Below are 17,498 nucleotides of genomic sequence, written 5' to 3' on the forward strand. Positions count from 1 at the left end.
ATATGAGAAGCATACCTGAAAACCTAGTTTCAGTCTATGGTAGTAGATGTGAAGCTGTTTTTGATTTTTCACTTAAATTGATGCTCAAGTCATTTCAAACATTCAGAGATTTTGAATAATCCCTGAAAGACGAATTGTTGTCAACCCATGCAAAATTAGTTGTTCTCAATGGAATGACGTATCTAGCTTTTTTAAGTGCTTTTATAAGCTCATCGTCTTTATTCTTTCTTTCACCACTAGAAATAACTGATTCATATCTTCCATTCTTAGCGAAGCACCAACAACACTAGATAAGAAATGGAGGAGGCTTGATGGTGATTAGAGGCTTTTTACCCCTCTCCATATTGCTGACCTAATATGGCATTCCTTAGCCTTGGAGGTTGTATTATCTGGATCACTTGATGGTTTGCAAGTCAGGTACATTTGAGATTTGAAGCAATTAGTTAGTTGGATATCCTGCTGGTTTAATCTCTATTATCGCAGCTCCTTAATTTGTAGATACAAGGTATAATTCTAAGCATATGCATGGAAATGTAGTTGCATAAAGAATGTTTACATTTGGGCTTGTTCATGTAGCTGAATTAGTTGGACTATTCCATTTGAAGCCAATAGGTCAAGAGCGAAACCAACCCACTAAACAAGTGGGAAATGTCTTAACTAAATGCGGAAAAATGCTCCTTTTGTAGGGCAGCCTTTGTATAAGTTGCACCATTGCAATCATTGGATTGCGGGTTTAAAACATGGAAAGTGCCTTTGATATAGCCTTGAATGGGGACTGAAAACAAGGGCTAGTGCCACCAGGAAAATAGGAAAACAAGCGACGAAGGGAATTTTAGTTAAGGGCTAAGGGGATATTCTAGGGTCTTTGGGACTGAATAGGAAATGTGGCTTTTGGAATAGAACTATGGGTCCTAAATCAATGACTCTTGAGAGTTTCTGCCGAAGATTTCGCTCTCTTAAATTTTAAGGGTTAGTTTAGGGAAAAGGTGATAGGGGCGACACGTGGGATTTGGGGGTCACACTTTGATTGAGGGTTACGGTTAGTGTGCTGCGCATTCCCTGAATCCCTGTTATATCTGCCCATTCTGAGTGGCATATATGTAATCTGAACTAGGGCAGAGTAACATACTAACATCTGGTTTCTTAGAGAGCTATTTAGGATGAATTCACATTTATCATTGATGACTTAAGTTGGAGTGTCCAAGGAGGTTATGTTTTGTATGGCTTTTGCTGATGCTTTTGTTTTGTTTAATGAGACCAGCAAGGATGAATTCCAATTTTGGAGTTATAGGGCTCAACCCATGGTAGAAGATTTCGCTCTCGAGAAAGATCTCACCACCTTGAAAAAGAGAGATCTCGACCATCTCGGTGAGATCTTGGTCGAGATATACAATTTTTTGGCGTCAACTCGGTGGGTTTTAGGGTCCCAATTGGGTTGAAACTTGGTATTTAGCTTATTTAAGGCCTTTTGAACACGTTGGTGGCCTTGGATTTGTTAGAAACAACCCTATGTATGATTTCTAAGTCTACCCATAGTGTGAAACCAAAATGTAGTAGGATTAGGGAATGCAATGTTATACAACATGTAATATAGAACCTTTAAGACATATAAATGAAAAGCAAGTATATCAAATGCATCAACTAACTTAAATGTTATCAAAATTCCATCCATATGAGTATCACAATCTCAATTTTCAAGAATAAAATAATTATACAACCATTAGAAGTTCTATATAAGTCATTAAATCATAAATTCATAAGACAAGTAGAGAATGATTGATCTTCCTTGTTGTAGATGTGCTAAGAGTAGTTGCAAGTGAAAATTTAGCCAAATTCCACAAAAAAGGTAAAAATTGAGAGTTCCAAATGAGATCCGGGCGAGATATGGCGAGATCTCGAGCGAGATATCCCAACTCTTTGCTCTCGCCCTCCATCTCATCTCGCCAAGGTGAAAAAATGAGATATCTCGTGAGATCTCCCACCATGGCTCAACCTTCTAGAGGTTTTAAGAGTAGTAGATTGAAGACAGTTTATGGTGTGTAACTTTGGCTCCACTAAATGGATAACAAGTGGTGAATAATGAATAAAGTGATTAACCTAGATATCTTGGGTCAATTTTAAATAAAGAAGGTTGTAATGATGTTTACACGTGGAAGTTGGATCGATGAAATGGAGTGGTGGTTTGAAACATTGTGTGATCAGTATATGGTTTAGAGAGTTACAGTTGGCTATGATTTAGAAGAGTAGTTTGGGCATCTAAGAAATGGGATATAGAAAGTAATCAATACGGGAATTATCCTTGACGAGGCAACTAAGATAGGCATGCTTGGCTTAGGCCTTTAGAAATTTGGTGAAGTATTTCTCACAGCACACAAAATGAATATTCGATTATGTATGAAGTTTACCAAAATATTCCGGTTTTGAAGTTGTTGGAATTCCATGAAAATCTGAATGTTTTACCTTGGTTCAAATGACAGCCTTGACTGTTGCTGACTTGTACCTTTTATTTGCATCTCTATTTTTGTTTGAGAACTCTTGGAGATTACTATTAATTAAAGCTTAAGAAGGATTGTTGTCAACCCATGTAAATTAGTTGTAAAGGAATGTTGGGACTTGGGTCTGTCAATACGGTACCCATATCTGCATTTTGATGTGCCTTACCTTTATTTCTTTCTTTCTCCACTTGTCATGCCAGATTCCTATCTTCTTTTCTCAGTGAAGCACCAAAATGGGTACCCAAAAAAAAGAAAAAGAGTGACAAGTGCTCAAATGGCTTTTTACCTTATCTAGATTGCTGTCAAGCTTGGCATAATATGGCGTTCTCCAGCCTCTAAGGTGTCATCTGATGGTTGATGGGGGTAAGTACGTCTGAGATTTGAAATAATTAGTTACTTTTATATTTCACCGATTTCTTTTACTGCAACTTCATTAATTGTAGATGCAGGGTAGAATGGTAGGGTTATATGCATGGAAATATAATTGCACAATGTCTTCATTTGGGCTAGATATTGTATATGAATTAGGTGATCTTTTCCATTTCAAACCATTAGGTCATTGAAAGTGAAACTGACTCACCTAGCAAGTGATAAAATGTTAACTTAATGCAAACGAAATGCCCTTTTAGTGGGGCAAGCCTTTGCACACTTGCAACCATCTGGTTGTAGGCTTCAAACATTGAAACTGCCTCAGAGTTTAATCTTTTTAGTAACTTTGAGCACGAGCATATCAAATTCAACATACCTCGGGGTTCTTTAAAAAGAAAGCCTCAAGGGTTCATTTTTAGCATTCTTATGCTGCGGGATTTTTTTTATGGGATCGTGCCAGCCGCAACACGTGTTTCTCTCCCCACATGACTTAAATATTCGAGGACGAGTTCACACCAAAGATCTTGAGAGGATTCATTAAAATCAAATGATAGCCACATTCTTCAGGAGATGAACGCTTCAAGATGTAGGAAGTAAATGTAAACCGTTTCCTACGGCTCGACGGGGCTTGTGGTTACTTCTCCGAACCCTAGGATCCCTAACTAGCATATCGTTGTAATTTTGCATAATTGGTGGTGTCCTAGGTCTGGTTCCCATAGATTCTAGTTCGTTGTTGATACTATAGATCTATTTTTATTTTCTCATTTGTTTAGTGTGTTGTGAGTTATTGTCGTGTCCTTATTTAGGTGTGATTTCTTGTTGTGTTGGGATCCCCTAGTTTGAGTTGTTCTTTAACTAGGAGTTATTTTTATTCTTAGAAGCCTAAGTAGATTTCTCCAGAGTAAATTATGGTGGAGTTTTTTTGTTATGCGAGTGGTTGTTAGTCAAGTTAGAGTCCTATTTACTATTAGAATGTCAGTTTGAAGTTAATTAGGTTTCCTAGTTTTAGTCCTATTTGTTTCTTAGTTTAAGGCTACAAAAAAAAAGCCCCTAACTACGGAATTGCAAGTTGAATTGAATAAAATTTTCGAGTTGGAGGAACCAAAGTTGTGGCTTCCTCCGGAGGCGAATAAATGATTCAAAAGTTCACGTTCTTCAATTTCAGCGCTTTTACAGCTGCCCTCAACTGTCTCAAAGTAGCAGAGCCATCCCAAACCCAGTCCCATATTAGCTGCAAGGTGTAACACTTTGAAAGGATTACCCTATAAGCTCTCTATGCGCTGAGTATGTACCACCTACCGTCGGCGGGATGATTCACCGGCCGGAGCCGGCACCGGAGAAGCCCATGATAGCATATGACAGATTTCGAGCGCATTGTCCTTGTCTTGTATACTTATTCAAAGACTACATTCTTCTCGTTCTCACTTCGCTGAAATCTGCCTACTAACTTTTCACGCTGTTGCACAATAGATGTTTCCTCCATTGCACTAGAAAATTCTAGGTTTAATCTTTTCTACTAACTTTTCTCGTTTGTCAGTGGGTTGTGATTTATTGCCGAGTCGTTATTAAGGTGGGATCTCTTGTTGTGTTTGGATCCCTTAGTTTGAGTTGATGTTTAACTAGGTGTCATTGTTACTCTGAGAAGCCTAAGCAGATTTCTCGAGAGTAATTATGGTGGAGTTCTTTTTTTATGTGACTGGTTAAGCTAAGTCCTAATTTTTATTAGATTGTTAGTTTGAAGTTAATGAGGTTTCCAAGTTTTAGTCCTCTTTGTTTCTAAGTTTAAGGATACAAATAACGCCTCCAACTGCTGTAATTGCAAGTGGAATTGAATAACATTTTTGAGTCTGGTGGAACCAAAGCCGTGGCTTCCTTTGGAGGTGAATAGATGATTTAAGAGTTCGCGTTTCTTCAATTTCAGCAGTCTTTTACAGGAGTAGCTGCCCTCAACCATCTCAAAGTAATGGGAAACCATCCCAAACCTTGTCCTGAATTAGCTACAAGGTAAGTAACACTTTGAAAGTGCTATCCTGCAAGCTCTCCACGTGCTAAAGTATGTACCACAAGCTATCGGCTAGAAGAATCACACGACAGGAGACGGAACCGGAGACACCCATGATAGCACGACGATAGATTTCGAGCACGTTGTCCTTGTCTTGCATGCGTATTCAAAGACTACATTGTTCTCGTTCTCAGTTCGCCATAAGTCTGCGTACTAACTTTTGACATTGTTGCACAATAGATGTTTCCTCTACTGCACTAAATAATTTGAGGTTTAATCTTTTCTACTAACTTTTAGCACGAACATATCAAATTCAACGTACCTCAGGGTTCTTTAAACACAAAGCTTGAAGGCTTCATTTCTTGCATCCTACACTATGGGAGTTATTTTTTCTAGGATCATGCCGGCCACAACACTTGTGTTTCCCTCCCCACATGACTACAAAATTCGAGGATGAGTTTAAAACGAAGAACTCGAGAGGATTCATTAAATCAAATGATAGCGACATTCTTCAGGAGATGCACGCTCAAAAAGGAGGAAAAAAATGTAAACAATTTGCTATGGCTCCACGGGGCTTTTGGGTACTTCTCCAAATCCTTGGATCCCTGACTAGGGTTTTCTTTTGTAATCTTGCATGATTGGTGGTGTCCTAGGTTTGGTCCTATAGATTCTAGTTCTTTGTCCGGACTCTAGATGATTTTTATTTTCTCGTTTGTTAGTGGGTTATGATTTATACCGAATCGTTATTAAGTTGGGATCTCTTGTTGTGTTTGGATCCCCTAGTTTGAGTTGATGTTTAACCAGGTGTCATTTTTACTCTGAGAAGCCTAAGCCTATTTCTCGAGAGTAAATTATGGAGTTCTTTTTTTATGTGAGTGGTTAAGCTAAGTCCTAATTATTATTAGATTGTTAGTATGAAGTTAATGAGGTTTCCTAGTTTTAGTCCTCTTTGTTTCTCAGTTTAAGGCCACAAATAATGCCTCCAACTGCTGTAATTGCAAGTGGAATTGAATAAAAATTTTGAGTCTAGTGGAACTAAAGTCGTGGCTTCCTATGGAGGCGAATATATGATTTAAGAGTTCGCTTTTCTTCAATTTCAGCAGTCTTTTACAGGAGTAGCTGCCCTCAACCATCTCAAAGTAAGCGGTGACCATCCCAAACCCTTTCCTGGATTAGTTATAAGGTAAGTAACACTTTGAAAGCACTATCCTGCAAGCTCTCTACGCGCTAAAGTATGTACCACCAGCTGTTGGCTAGAAGAATCACACGGCAGGAGATGGAACCGGAGACGCCCATGATAGCATGACGACAGATTTTGAGCACGTTGTCCTTGTCTTGCTCTTGCATGCGTATTCAAAGACTACATTCTTCTCGTTCTCGCTTCGCTAACTTTATTTGTTGCACAATAATTTCCTCCACTGCACTAAATAATTCGAGGTTTAATCTTTTTTACTAACTTTTAGCACGAGCGTATCAAATTCAATTTACCAAAGGGTTTTTTAAATAGAATGCTTGAAGGCTTCATTTGTAGCATTCTTACACTACGGGAGTTTTTTTATGGGTCGTGCCGGCCACAACACTTGGGACTCTAGATCTATTTTTATTTTCTCCTTTGATCAGTGTGTTGTGAGTCATTGTCGAGTCCTTATTTATGTGTGATTCCTTGCTGTGTTTGGATACCTTAGTTTGAGTTGATGTTTAATTAGGTGTCATTTTTACTCTGGGAAGCCTTAATAGATTTCTCCAGTGTAAATTATGGTGGAGTTCATTCTTTATGTGAGTGGTTAAGTTGAGTCCTAATTATTATTAAAATGTTAGTTTGAAGTTAATGAGGTTTCCTGGTTTATGTCCTATTTGTTTCTTAGTTTAAGGCTACAAATAAAGCCTCTAACTGTTGTAATTACAAGTTGAAATGAATAAAATTTTCGAGTCTGGTGGAACCAAAGCCATGACTTCGTTTGGAGGCGAATGGATGATTTAAGCGTCCGCATTCTTCAATTTCAGTAGTCTTTTACAAGAGCAGCTGCCCTGAACCATCTCAAAGCAAGAGGAGATCATCCAAACCCTGTCCCAGATTAGCTGCGAGGTAAGTAACACTTTGATAGCGTTACCCCAAACTCTCAACGCGCTAGAGTATGTACCACCTACTGTCGACAGGTAGATTCACATGGCAGGAGACGGCACCGGAGACGCCAATGATAGCATGATGACAGATTTCGAGCACATTGTCCTTTTCTTGCATGCTTATTCAAAGGCTGCATTCTTCTCTTTCTCACTTCGCCAGAAATCTGCCTACTAACTTTTCACGCTGTTACACAATAGATTTTTCCTCCACTCCACTAAAAAATTATAGGTTTAATCTTTTCTACAAACTTTTAGCACGATGATATCAAATTCAACATACCTCAGGGTTCCTTAAAGAGAAAGCTTGAAGGCTTCATTTCTTGCATCCTACACTAAGGGAGTTATTTTTTCTGGGATGGTGCCAGCCACAACAGTTGTGTTTCCCTCCCCACATGGCTACAAAATTCGAGGACGAGTTCAAAACAAAGATCTCGAGAGGATTCATTAAAATTAAATGATAGCGACATTCTTCAGAAGATGCATGCTTCAAAAAGGAAGAAAAAAATGTATACAGTTTGCTAAGGCTCCACGTGGATTTTGGGTACTTCTTTGAATCCTTGGATCCTTGACTAGGGTTTTTTTTGTAATCTTGCATGATTGCTGGTGTGCTAGGATTGGGTCTTTTAGATTCTAGTTCGTCATCAGGAGTCTAGCTCTATTTTTATTTTCCCGTTTGATTAGTGTGTTGTGAGTCCTTGTTTTGGTGTGATTTCTTGTTGTGTTGGGATTCCCTAGTTTGAGTTGATCTTTAACTAGGTGTTATTTTTACTCTGAGAAGCCTAAGTAGATTTTTCCAGAGCAAATTATGGTGGAGTTCTTTTTTTATGTGAGTGGTTATGTCCTAATATTATCAGAATGTTAGTTCGAGGTTAATGAGGTTTTCTAGTTTTAGTCCTATTTGTTTCTTAGTTTAAGGTTACAAATAAAGCCTCAAACTACTGTAATTGCAAGTTGAATTAAATAAAATTCCCAAGTTTGGAGGAACCAACGTCGTGGCTTCCTTTGGAGGTGAATTGATGATTTAAGAGTTAACGTTTCTTTAATTTCAGAAGTCTGGAGCAGCTGCCCTCAACGATTTTAAAGTAAGACTTTGGAAGCATTACCCTGTAAGCTTTCTACGCGCTAGAGTATGTACCGCCTACCGTCGCCAGGAAGATTCAAACGGCAAGAGATGGCATCGGAGACTCCCATAATAGCATGATGACAGATTTCGAGCACATTGTCCTTTTCTTGCATGCTTATTCAAAGACTGCATTCTTCTCGTTCTCACTTCGCCAGGAATCTGGGTACTAACTTTTCACGCTGTTGCACGATAGATGTTTCCTGCACTCCACTAATAAATTCTAGGTTTAATCTTTTCTACTAACTTTTAGCTCGATGATATCAAATTCAACATACCTCAAGGTTCCTTGAAGAGAAAGCTTGAAAGTTTCACTTCTTGCTTCCTACACTACGGGAGTTATTTTTTCTTGGATCGTGCCAGCCACAACACTTGTGTTTCCCTCCCCACATGACTACAAAATTCGAGGACGAGTTCAAAACGAAGATCTCGAGAGGATTCATCAAAATCAAATGATAGCGACATTCTTTAGGAGAAGCACGCTTAAAAAAGGAGTAAAAAAATGTAAACTTTTTGCTATGGCTCCATGGGGCTTTTGGGTACTTCTCTGAATCCTTGGATCCTTGACTAGGGTTTTTTTGTAATCTTGCATGATTGGTGGTGTTCTAGGATTGGGTCTTTTAGATTCTAGTTCTTCGTCGGGACTCTAGATCTATTTTTATATTTTCCCATTTGTTTAGTGTGTTGTGAGTCCTTATTTTGGTGTGATTTCTTGTTGTGTTGGGATCCCCTAGTTTGAGTTGATCTTTTACTAGGTGTCATTTTTACTTTGAGAAGCCTTTGGAGATTTCTTCGAGCACATTATGGTGGGGTTCTTTTTTTATGTGAGTGGTTAAGTCCTAATTATTATTAGAATGTTAGTTTAAGGTTGATGTGGTTTCATAGTTTTAGACCTATTTGTTTCTTAATTTAAGGCTACAAATAAAGCCTCAAAACTACCTGTAATTGCAAGTTGAATAAAATAAAATTCCCAAGTCCGGAGGAACCAAAGTCGTGGCTTCCTTTGGAGGCGAATCGATGATATAAGAGTTAGCGTGTCTTCAATTTCAGAAGTCTTCAACCGGAGCAGCTGCCCTCAACGATTTTAAAGTAAGACTTTGGAAGCATTACCCTGTAAGCTTTCTACGCGCTAGAGTATGTACCGCCTACCGTCGCCAGGAAGATTCAAACGGCAAGAGATGGCATCGGAGACTCCCATGATAGCATGATGACAGATTTCGAGCACATTGTCCTTTTCTTGCATGCTTATTCAAAGACTACATTCTTCTTGTTCTCACTTCGCCATAAATCTGGGTACTAACTTTTCACGCTGTTGCACGATAGATGTTTCCTGCACTCCACTAATAAATTCTAGGTTTAATCTTTTCTACTAACTTTTAGCTCGATGATATCAAATTCAACATACCTCAAGGTTCCTTGAAGAAAAAGCTTGAAAGTTTCACTTCTTGCTTCCTACACTATGGGAGTTATTTTTTCTTGGATCGTGCCAGCCACAACACTTGTGTTTCCCTCCCCACATGACTACAAAATTCGAGGACGAGTTCAAAACGAAGATCTCAGAGGATTCATCAAAATCAAATGATAGCGACATTCTTTAGGAGATGCACGCTTAAAAAAGGAGTAAAAAAATGTAAACTTTTTGCTATGGCTCCATGGGGCTTTTGGGTACTTTTCTGAATCCTTGGATCCTTGACTAGGGTTTTTTTGTAATCTTGCATGATTGGTGGTGTTCTAGGATTGGGTCTTTTAGATTCTAGTTCTTCGTCAGGACTCTAGATCTATTTTTTATTTTCCCATTTGTTTAGTGTGTTGTGAGTCCTTATTTTGGTGTGATTTCTTGTTGTGTTGGGATCCCCTAGTTTGAGTTGATCTTTTACTAGGTGTCATTTTTACTTTGAGAAGCCTTTGGAGATTTCTTCGAGCACATTATGGTGGAGTTCTTTTTTTTATGTGAGTGGTTAAGTCCTAATTATTATTAGAATGTTAGTTTGAGGTTAATGAGGTTTCATAGATTTAGCACTATTTGTTTCTTAGTTTAAGGCTACAAATAAAGCCTCAAACTACTTGTAATTGCAAGTTGAATAAAATAAATTCCCAAGTCTGGAGGAACCAAAGTCATGGCTTCCTTTGGAGGCGAATCGATGATTTAAGAGTTAGCATTTCTTCAATTTTAGAAGTCTTTTATAGGAGATGCTACCCTCAACGATTTTAAAGTAAGACTTTGGAAGCATTACCTCGTAAGCTTTCTACGCGCTAGAGTATGTACCGCCTACCGTCGCCGGGAAGATTCAAACGGCAAGAGATGGCATCGGAGACTCCCATGATAGCATGATGACAGATTTCGAGCACATTGTCCTTTTCTTGCATGCTTATTCAAAGACTACATTCTTCTCGTTCTCACTTCGCCATAAATCTGGTACTAACTTTTCACGCTGTTTCACGATAGATGTTTCCCGCACTCCACTAATAAATTCTAGGTTTAATCTTTTCTACTAACTTTTAGCTCGATGATATCAAATTCAACATACCTCAAGGTTCCTTGAAGAGAAAGCTTGAAAGTTTCACTTCTTGCTTCCTACACTACGGGAGTTATTTTTTCTTGGATCGTGCCAGCCACAACACTTGTGTTTCCCTCCCCACATGACTACAAAATTCGAGGACGAGTTCAAAACGAAGATCTCGAGAGGATTCATCAAAATCAAATGATAGCGACATTCTTTAGGAGAAGCACGCTTAAAAAAGGAGTAAAAAAATGTAAACTTTTTGCTATGGCTCCATGGGGCTTTTGGGTACTTTTTTGAATCCTTGGATCCTTGACTAGGTTTTTTTGTAATCTTGCATGATTGGTGATGTTCTAGGATTGGGTCTTTTAGATTCTAGTTCTTCGTCAGGACTCTAGATCTATTTTTTATTTTCCCATTTGTTTAGTGTGTTGTGAGTCCTTATTTTGGTGTGATTTCTTGTTGTGTTGGGATCCCCTAGTTTGAGTTGATCTTTTACTAGGTGTCATTTTTACTCTGAGAAGCCTTAGTAGATTTCTCCAGAGCAAATTATGGTGGAGTTCTTTTTTTTATGTGAGTGGTTAAGTCCTAATTATTATTAGAATGTTAGTTCGAGGTTAATGAGGTTTCATAGACTTAGCACTATTTGTTTCTTAGTTTAAGGCTACAAATAAAGCCTCAAACTACTTTGTAATTGCAAGTTGAATAAAATAAAATTCCTAAGTGCTGGAGGAACCAAAGTCATGGCTTCCTTTGGAGGCGAATCGATGATTTAAGAGTTAGCATTTCTTCAATTTTAGAAGTCTTTTACGGGAGATGCTACCCTCAACGATTTTAAAGTAAGACTTTGGAAGCATTACCTTGTAAGCTTTCTACGCGCTAGAGTATGTACCGCCTACCGTCGCCAGGAAGATTCAAACGGCAAGAGATGGCATCGGAGACTCCCATAATAGCATGATGACAGATTTCGAGCACATTGTCCTTTTCTTGCATGCTTATTCAAAGACTGCATTCTTCTCGTTCTCACTTCGCCAGGAATCTGGGTACTAACTTTTCACGCTGTTGCACGATAGATGTTTCCTGCACTCCACTAATAAATTCTAGGTTTAATCTTTTCTACTAACTTTTAGCTCGATGATATCAAATTCAACATACCTCAAGGTTCCTTGAAGAGAAAGCTTGAAAGTTTCACTTCTTGCTTCCTACACTACGGGAGTTATTTTTTCTTGGATCGTGCCAGCCACAACACTTGTGTTTCCCTCCCCACATGACTACAAAATTCGAGGACGAGTTCAAAACGAAGATCTCGAGAGGATTCATCAAAATCAAATGATAGCGACATTCTTTAGGAGAAGCACGCTTAAAAAAGGAGTAAAAAAATGTAAACTTTTTGCTATGGCTCCATGGGGCTTTTGGGTACTTTTCTGAATCCTTGGATCCTTGACTAGGGTTTTTTTGTAATCTTGCATGATTGGTGGTGTTCTAGGATTGGGTCTTTTAGATTCTAGTTCTTCGTCAGGACTCTAGATCTATTTTTTATTTTCCCATTTGTTTAGTGTGTTGTGAGTCCTTATTTTGGTGTGATTTCTTGTTGTGTTGGGATCCCCTAGTTTGAGTTGATCTTTTACTAGGTGTCATTTTTACTTCGAGAAGCCTTTGTAGATTTCTCCGGAGCAAATTATGGTGGGGTTCTTTTTTTTATGTGAGTGGTTAAGTCCTAATTATTATTAGAATGTTAGTTCGAGGTTAATGAGGTTTCATAGACTTAGCACTATTTGTTTCTTAGTTTAAGGCTACAAATAAAGCCTCAAACTACTGTAATTGCAAGTTGAATAAAATAAAATTCCTAAGTCTGGAGGAACCAAAGTCATGGCTTCCTTTGGAGGCGAATCGATGATTTAAGAGTTAGCATTTCTTCAATTTTAGAAGTCTTTTACGGGAGATGCTACCCTCAACGATTTTAAAGTAAGACTTTGGAAGCATTACCTTGTAAGCTTTCTACGCGCTAGAGTATGTACCGCCTACCGTCGCCAGGAAGATTCAAACGGCAAGAGATGGCATCGGAGACTCCCATAATAGCATGATGACAAATTTCGAGCACATTGTCCTTTTCTTGCATGCTTATTCAAAGACTGCATTCTTCTCGTTCTCACTTCGCCAGGAATCTGGGTACTAACTTTTCACGCTGTTGCACGATAGATGTTTCCTGCACTCCACTAATAAATTCTAGGTTTAATCTTTTCTACTAACTTTTAGCTCGATGATATCAAATTCAACATACCTCAAGGTTCCTTGAAGAGAAAGCTTGAAAGTTTCACTTCTTGCTTCCTACACTACGGGAGTTATTTTTTCTTGGATCGTGCCAGCCACAACACTTGTGTTTCCCTCCCCACATGACTACAAAATTCGAGGACGAGTTCAAAACAAAGATCCAGAGGATTCATCAAAATCAAATGATAGCGACATTCTTCAGGAGAAGCACGCTTAAAAAAGCAGTAAAAAAATGTAAACTTTTTGCTATGGCTCCATGGGGCTTTTGGGTACTTTTTTGAATCCTTGGATCCTTGACTAGGTTTTTTTGTAATCTTGCATGATTGGTGATGTTCTAGGATTGGGTCTTTTAGATTCTAGTTCGTCGTCAGGACTCTAGATCTATTTTTTATTTTCCCATTTGTTTAGTGTGTTGTGAGTCCTTATTTTGGTGTGATTTCTTGTTGTGTTGGGATCCCCTAGTTTGAGTTGATCTTTTACTAGGTGTCATTTTTACTTTGAGAAGCCTTTGTAGATTTCTCCAGAGCAAATTATGGTGGAGTTCTTTTTTTTATGTGAGTGGTTAAGTCCTAATTATTATTAGAATGTTAGTTTAAGGTTAATGAGGTTTCATAGTTTTAGCACTATTTGTTTCTTAGTTTAAGGCTACAAATAAAGCCTCAAACTACTGTAATTGCAAGTTGAATAAAATAAAATTCCTAAGTCTGGAGGAACCAAAGTCATGGCTTCCTTTGGAGGCGAATCGATGATTTAAGAGTTAGCATTTCTTCAATTTTAGAAGTCTTTTACGGGAGATGCTACCCTCAACGATTTTAAAGTAAGACTTTGGAAGCATTACCTTGTAAGCTTTCTACGCGCTAGAGTATGTACCGCCTACCGTCGCCAGGAAGATTCAAACGGCAAGAGATGGCATCGGAGACTCCCATAATAGCATGATGACAGATTTCGAGCACATTGTCCTTTTCTTGCATGCTTATTCAAAGACTACATTCTTCTTGTTCTCACTTCGCCATAAATCTGCGTACTAACTTTTCACGCTGTTTCACAATAGATGTTTCCTGCACTCCACTAATAAATTCTAGGTTTAATCTTTTCTACTAACTTTTAGCTCGACGATATCAAATTCAGCATACCTCAAGGTTCCTTGAAGAAAAAGCTTGAAAGTTTCACTTCTTGCTTACTACACTATGGGAGTTATTTTTTCTTGGATCGTGCCAGCCACAACACTTGTGTTTCCCTCCCCACATGACTACAAAATTCGAGGACGAGTTCAAAACAAAGATAGGATTCATCAAAATCAAATGATAGCGACATTCTTCAGGAGATGCACGCTTAAAAAAGGTGCAAAAAGTAAACGTTTGCTATGGCTCCATGGGGCTTTGGGTACTTTGAACCTGGACCTTGACGGTGTTTTTGTATCTGCATGATTGGTGTGTCGGTTGGGCTTTAGATTCAGTTCGTGCTATTTTTTATTTTCCCATTTGTTTGGTGTTGTGGCCATTGGTGGACTGTTGGTTGACCCGGGGATCTTTACGGTGTTTTTGGCCAGTTCCGCTTGGGGGTTTTGGGTGGTTAGTCTAGTGTTGTTGGGTTTGGGTTGGCCGTTTCTGTGGCGCCCGTGGTTCCAGCGCGGCCCTGGGCGGTTGCTCTTTGGTCTGGCCCCACGATTTTGTGTGCCGTGGTGTCGGGGAGAGTGCGAGCTCGTTTTGTCTTTCTGGCTTTCCCTCTGTTCTTTCCTTTGTTGCCGGTTTTCCCTCCACTATATTCGGTTTTTTTCTATCTTTGCCGGCCCTCCCTGGGGTTTCACTTTGTTCCCCTCGGGGTTTTTTCTGTCGTGCCCCCTTGTGTTTCCTCCCCCTGCTCTCGGGCGGTTCCGGTCTCGGAGGTTCATCAATCAAATGATGCGCATTCTTTGGAGAAGCACGCTTAAAAAGGAGTAAAAAAATGTAAACTTTTTGCTATGGCTCCATGGGGCTTTTGGGTACTTTTCTGAATCCTTGGATCCTTGACTAGGGTTTTTTTGTAATCTTGCATGATTGGTGGTGTTCTAGGATTGGGTCTTTTAGATTCTAGTTCTTCGTCAGGACTCTAGATCTATTTTTTATTTTCCCATTTGTTTAGTGTGTTGTGAGTCCTTATTTTGGTGTGATTTCTTGTTGTGTTGGGATCCCCTAGTTTGAGTTGATCTTTTACTAGGTGTCATTTTTACTCTTAGAAGCCTTTGTAGATTTCTCCAGAGCAAATTATGGTGGAGTTCTTTTTTTTTATGTGAGTGGTTAAGTCCTAATTATTATTAGAATGTTAGTTCGAGGTTAATGAGGTTTCATAGATTTAGCACTATTTGTTTCTTAGTTTAAGGCTACAAATAAAGCCTCAAACTACTGTAATTGCAAGTTGAATAAAATAAAATTCCTAAGTCTGGAGGAACCAAAGTCATGGCTTCCTTTGGAGGCGAATCGATGATTTAAGAGTTAGCATTTCTTCAATTTTAGAAGTCTTTTACAGGAGATGCTACCCTCAACGATTTTAAAGTAAGACTTTGGAAGCATTACCATGTAAGCTTTCTACGCGCTAGAGTATGTACCGCCTACCGTCGCCAGGAAGATTCAAACGGCAAGAGATGGCATCGGAGACTCCCATAATAGCATGATGACAGATTTCGAGCACATTGTCCTTTTCTTGCATGCTTATTCAAAGACTGCATTCTTCTCGTTCTCACTTCGCCAGAGAATCTGGTACTAACTTTTCACGCTGTTGCACGATAGATGTTTCCTGCACTCCACTAATAAATTCTAGGTTTAATCTTTTCTACTAACTTTTAGCTCGACGATATCAAATTCAGCATACCTCAAGGTTCCTTGAAGAAAAAGCTTGAAAGTTTCACTTCTTGCTTACTACACTATGGGAGTTATTTTTTCTTGGATCGTGCCAGCCACAACACTTGTGTTTCCCTCCCCACATGACTACAAAATTCGAGGACGAGTTCAAAACAAAGATCTCGAGAGGATTCATCAAAATCAAATGATAGCGACATTCTTTAGGAGAAGCACGCTTAAAAAGGAGTAAAAAAATGTAAACTTTTTGCTATGGCTCCATGGGGCTTTTGGGTACTTTTTTGAATCCTTGGATCCTTGACTAGGTTTTTTTGTAATCTTGCATGATTGGTGGTGTTCTAGGATTGGGTCTTTTAGATTCTAGTTCTTCGTCAGGACTCTAGATCTATTTTTTATTTTCCCATTTGTTTAGTGTGTTGTGAGTCCTTATTTTGGTGTGATTTCTTGTTGTGTTGGGATCCCCTAGTTTGAGTTGATCTTTTACTAGGTGTCATTTTTACTCCGAGAAGCCTTAGTAGATTTCTCCAGAGCACAAATTATGGTGGAGTTCTTTTTTTTATGTGAGTGGTTAAGTCCTAATTATTATTAGAATGTTAGTTCGAGGTTAATGAGGTTTCATAGATTTAGCACTATTTGTTTCTTAGTTTAAGGCTACAAATAAAGCCTCAAACTACACGTAATTGCAAGTTGAATAAAATAAAATTCCTAAGTCTGGAGGAACCAAAGTCATGGCTTCCTTTGGAGGCGAATCGATGATTTAAGAGTTAGCATTTCTTCAATTTTAGAAGTCTTTTACGGGAGATGCTACCCTCAACGATTTTAAAGTAAGACTTTGGAAGCATTACCTTGTAAGCTTTCTACGCGCTAGAGTATGTACCGCCTACCGTCGCCAGGAAGATTCAAACGGCAAGAGATGGCATCGGAGACTCCCATAATAGCATGATGACAGATTTTGAGCACATTGTCCTTTTCTTGCATGCTTATTCAAAGACCGCATTCTTCTCGTTCTCACTTCGCCAGAATCTGGTACTAACTTTTCACGCTGTTGCACGATAGATGTTTCCTGCACTCCACTAATAAATTCTAGGTTTAATCTTTTCTACTAACTTTTAGCTCGATGATATCAAATTCAACATACCTCAAGGTTCCTTGAAGAGAAAGCTTGAAAGTTTCACTTCTTGCTTCCTACACTACGGGAGTTATTTTTTCTTGGATCGTGCCAGCCACAACACTTGTGTTTCCCTCCCCACATGACTACAAAATTCGAGGACGAGTTCAAAACGAAGATCTCGAGAGGATTCATCAAAATCAAATGATAGCGACATTCTTTAGGAGAAGCACGCTTAAAAAAGGAGTAAAAAAATGTAAACTTTTTGCTATGGCTCCATGGGGCTTTTGGGTACTTTTCTGAATCCTTGGATCCTTGACTAGGGTTTTTTTGTAATCTTGCATGATTGGTGGTGTTCTAGGATTGGGTCTTTTAGATTCTAGTTCTTCGTCAGGACTCTAGATCTATTTTTTATTTTCCCATTTGTTTAGTGTGTTGTGAGTCCTTATTTTGGTGTGATTTCTTGTTGTGTTGGGATCCCCTAGTTTGAGTTGATCTTTTACTAGGTGTCATTTTTACTTTGAGAAGCCTTTGGAGATTTCTTCAGAGCACATTATGGTGGGGTTCTTTTTTTATGTGAGTGGTTAAGTCCTAATTATTATTAGAATGTTAGTTTAAGGTTGATGTGGTTTCATAGTTTTAGACCTATTTGTTTCTTAATTTAAGGCTACAAA

The 17,498-nt window shown here is 38.7% G+C and overlaps 1 protein-coding gene across 5 annotated transcripts in view; it reads left to right on the forward strand.

Moving 5' to 3' along the window:
- Positions 1–17,498, forward strand: part of LOC149020789 (RNA cytidine acetyltransferase 1-like) — a 49,306-nt gene that overhangs the window by 9,997 nt on the left and 21,811 nt on the right. For 2 of the 5 annotated variants that reach the window (XR_016172247.1, XR_016172249.1), the window contains one exon: positions 271–1,859. The exons of 2 other annotated variants lie outside the window; for them this stretch is intronic. The gene's annotated coding sequence lies outside the window, so the exon portion shown is untranslated. Of the gene's footprint in view, positions 1–270; positions 1,860–2,695; positions 2,741–17,498 lie in introns of those variants that run through there. One more of the 5 variants, XR_016172248.1, reaches the window with a different exon arrangement.

Source organism: Hakea prostrata, chromosome 3, assembly GCF_041222555.1.
Source record: "Hakea prostrata isolate BN-2017 chromosome 3, UWA_Hpros_2, whole genome shotgun sequence".
NCBI classification, from domain to species: Eukaryota; Viridiplantae; Streptophyta; class Magnoliopsida; order Proteales; family Proteaceae; genus Hakea; species Hakea prostrata.